Genomic DNA, 3,995 nt, shown 5'->3' on the forward strand with positions numbered 1-3,995 from the left:
ACACAGGGGTCTTGAGGAAAATAAGTTATGCTAATCCAATTAACCTAAGATTGAATAATAAACTAGAATATTTTCAAGAACAAGGATTAGTATTACTTATGTGTCCCAAAGCTTGGAGTAGAGACTAGTCATAGAAGCTCAGAAGGCATTGGACACGGACATCATCGGGCAGAGTTTCTGAAATATCAAGAAGGAATTGAGTACAAGTAAGTAAATAGATGAAGGAGAAAGACTGCCTTGTATTTCCCCAGAGCCTGGTTGTTTTTCCTTGGTTTTGGTTATTGCAAAATCAGGGCTCTGGTCAGAAATAGTTCCTTAAATATGCAAATATTGTCCTGTGAAGCTTTAAATTGCACTTTCCATTCTGAATTTCCAACCTTAGACCTCACAGGCCAAGAAGAGGATGTAAATGTGTTCCAGTTTACAGCTAACCATCAGGACAGTGGATTAACTACTCATTTACCTAAACCTAAATCAAATAATCACATCCTTTATATTTAACCCTGTAGGCCTATCAAAGAGATTCCCACTGATTCATAGGGAAAGGAAGGGTTAACACCATATTTTCATACTAAGCTGCCTATGGCTGCTAATGAGTTAGCTGATAGTAGAGAGAATAGTCACTTCCAATCAGTTATACTCCCTGCATCTCAAGTTTCTACTGAATTATGCAATGACTGAGAATGGTTGGCCACTCAAAATAGCTCTCCCATGAAGTCTTCTGCCAAATGTTAAATCTAGTTCTCTCTATGAACACTCCTCAAAAGTGGCTTTGTATGCCATGAGAAGTTAGTCACAGGCTTGAAAATACCTGGAGCCAATAACAGTCCTCCTGATGGAGTATGACTAAGTCAGATGGTGAATAACACTTATTAAGGTGCAGCTCATCTTGTTGGATAAAGTATCTTCTTAAATCAAAATAAAACCACGGAACTGTGATGAACAGTTTCAGAGTTGAGAAGAATCCAAAGATATTTCATATTAAACCTTTACAATTTTAGTTTGCTGTGTGTATATTAGACTTTGGTACTGAAACAGTGTCTACATTCTCAAAACGTGAAAATGATGTGGCCACTTTAGTGGCTCTGTGTGTTGTGTAAAACAACTCAAAAGCAAAGCAGGACAAGGGCATGTCATAACAAGACATGTATGCTGTAAAAACAAAACCTAAATTACATATAAATGCACCCCCATCCAGCACCCCTCATCCCCCACTACCTGGACCAAGCAATGCCGAGGGTCCTTCTCTACCGGGCCAATGCAGCTTGTGAAGCCCAGCACCCAGGAAGCAACCATCCCTGGGCTTGTGGTGACATGGACAGTAGGAAGCCTCCTGCTGGAGACGCTCTGTTTGGGCAGTTTTGCAAGTGTTCATTGGAAGCAATCATACTTTTGTTTGAATGCAAAGGCCCAGAGTCCTGGAACTTTGCTTTCAGTTAACTAGCTGCATTATTTTCCAAGGTGGATCTCATCCTATCCCACTGTCTCCTCTAAGCCATGAGCTCTTCTGAGCCACAGAGCCAACACTGCAGAAGACGTCTTTCCTTCAGAAGCTCCAAAGGCATTGCTTAGGGATAGTGATGAGGTTCACACATAAAAAATTATATAATGAGCTAAGTTGAAATAAATTATTTCCAAGTAAGTTATTCCAGACCATTTGCTTTTGCTTTACACTGCACTCCAAAATCACTTTCATATACTTTTAAAAGTTTATATAATACTAACTAAAAGAAAAACTGCCTATGTAATCAACTCTTATGTGTTTTCAATTAATTTAATAACAACTTAATGAGCTATTATGTAAATCCAGGGAGACATAGTTAATTATTTCTTAATGAAGCCAATACTGTGCTAATTCAGAGGAAAAAGGAAGCAACGTAAATAGAATTTTACATGATTGATAATAACCTGAAAAACAGTTTTATTTATCCAATTCTATAATGTATAAATTTACCTGTATTATGATTGTAATACGTAATTTCTTCTCTCAGACCTAAGATATTTGTGCATTCAAAAGTCCATAACTTGGTGTTCTTGAGACATTGCTTATTCTTTAATAATTACATTGAGTATCAATAAATAACTTCCTGAAAGCTTCAAAAACTGAATGACATGCTGTGCAAAGAAAAGAAAGAGCCGGGCATGGTGGTGCACACTTGTAATCCCAGCTTTCGGGAGGCTGAAACCAGAGGATCGCGGTTCATGGACAGCCTCAGCTACCTAGTGAGGCCCTCCACAACTTAGTGAGACTCTGTTTCAAAACAAAGAATAAAAAATAGAGCAGGGGGTGTACCTGGAGGTCAAATGCCCCTGGGTTCCATCCCCAGACCCGCAAAAAAGAAAAAAAGAAAGGAAGAAAAAGAAAGAAAGAAAGAAAGAAAGAAAGAGAGAAAGAAAGAGAAAATCTAAAAAGTAAACCGTGAACAATCTACATTCTATATAAATACCCTGACTGAAATCTCTCTTTTTTTTTTTTTTTGTGGGTCTGAGGATGGAACCCAGGGGCATTCAACCTTCAAGCTATACCTCCTGCCCTATTTTTTAATTCTTTATTTTGAAACCGGGTCTCACAGATTTGCAGAGGGCCTCACTAAGTAGCTGAGGCTGTCCTCGAACCATGATCCTCCGGTCTCAGCCTCGCTCGCGAATGCTGGGATTACAAGCGTGCGCCACCACTCCCGGCTCTGACTGAAATCTTGGTTGTGCTACACAATTCCATTTCAGTACAGAAACACATTGATTTCAGTGTACCGTTGTTGTTTTTAACGTCTTAGCACTTTTGTTTCTAAACATCACCTTCCTCTGATATGATGAATAATTTGCTACCAAATCACAAAGCATCACAAATCCATTTAGTGTAGTCTGAATAAAATCCAGCATTAATGTATTACTTTGTTTGGGGAATACTGGCTAGGTTTCTTTGTCCAACAGCTTGCTTCCTACGGGCAGCCTGTAGCTAGAGTTGTCGTTTGGGGCTTAAACCACACAGAAGGAAGAAACAGTGAGGCTTGGCTTTTGTTTTGTTTTCCTTTTATGTCTCAAGGTCTTGCTGGGCCACTTCTTCCAGACCAAGAGTCTTGTGGTTGTGGCACCTGATTCTGTTTGAACATCAGCCAAGCTTGGTGATCTACAGGTCCCCATTTACTTTTATGGATCAATAGCAGATAATGTTCTAAGGCGATGGTAGAAACCAGAGTTGGTGTCCATCGACGAACACTCTGCAACATGGGTGTTCACATAGAATTTCCACCCAGAATTGCTGGCCTGGGATGAATGAAAGTAAGTGATCATTGACTGTTTGGGCGCCTTTCCCCAGATATACAAGAATTTCTGAGGAGCTGTCAGTCTGCAAACACAGCCTTGACAGCCTTGAGTTCAACTGCCAAGCCAGCAGGAGCATCATCCGAGTCACTGCAGGTCAAGGTGATGGCAAAGCTTTCTGGATTGAGGTCTACAATGCCCATCACTAACACCTTTTTTTTTTTTTTTTCGGGTCTGGGATGGAACTCCAAGATACACCCTCTGCCCTATTTTTATTCTTTATTTTGAAACAGGGTCTCACTAAGTTGCGGAGGGTCTCACTAAGTAGCTGAGGCTGTCTGCGAACTGTGATCCTTTGGTATCAGCCTCCCAAATACTGGGATTACAAGCGTGGGCCACCACGCCTGGCTCACGAACACCTTCCTGCCTGGTCTCATGCCACCTTTAATGGACCTTTAATGTGTCCACAAAATGAAACTCTCAGTTGTGGGAAGTACACATCGGCTTGAACTGGAGAGCCCAAGGAGGTGTTTCAGTATGGCATCATAAGCTTCCCCAGTGGGGGACGTGGCTGGGGGTCCCGGGATGCTCCTGTGTGGAGCGAGAGATGAGAGCAGCTACCCCAACCTGGACCCAGCTGCTGCCTCTGCCCAAGAGAGTGAGAAGATCAGACTGTTTTCTTATTAAGTTTTAAGAGTTATTTTTCAGCCGGGTGTGGTGGCGCACACTTGTAA

General features: G+C 41.3%; 1 pseudogene across 1 annotated transcript; it reads right to left on the bottom strand.

Moving 5' to 3' along the window:
* Window positions 1-3,109: 3,109 nt before the first annotated feature.
* LOC308262348 (galectin-related protein-like) lies at window positions 3,110-3,793 on the bottom strand (annotated as a pseudogene). Its single transcript has 2 exons — window positions 3,681-3,793; window positions 3,110-3,473 (listed from the first exon to the last, which is right to left on the bottom strand). The product of its transcript is annotated as a galectin-related protein-like (transcript).
* Window positions 3,794-3,995: the final 202 nt, after the last annotated feature.

Source organism: Muscardinus avellanarius, assembly GCF_963383645.1.
Source record: "Muscardinus avellanarius genome assembly, chromosome: 4".
Taxonomy (NCBI): domain Eukaryota; kingdom Metazoa; phylum Chordata; class Mammalia; order Rodentia; family Gliridae; genus Muscardinus; species Muscardinus avellanarius.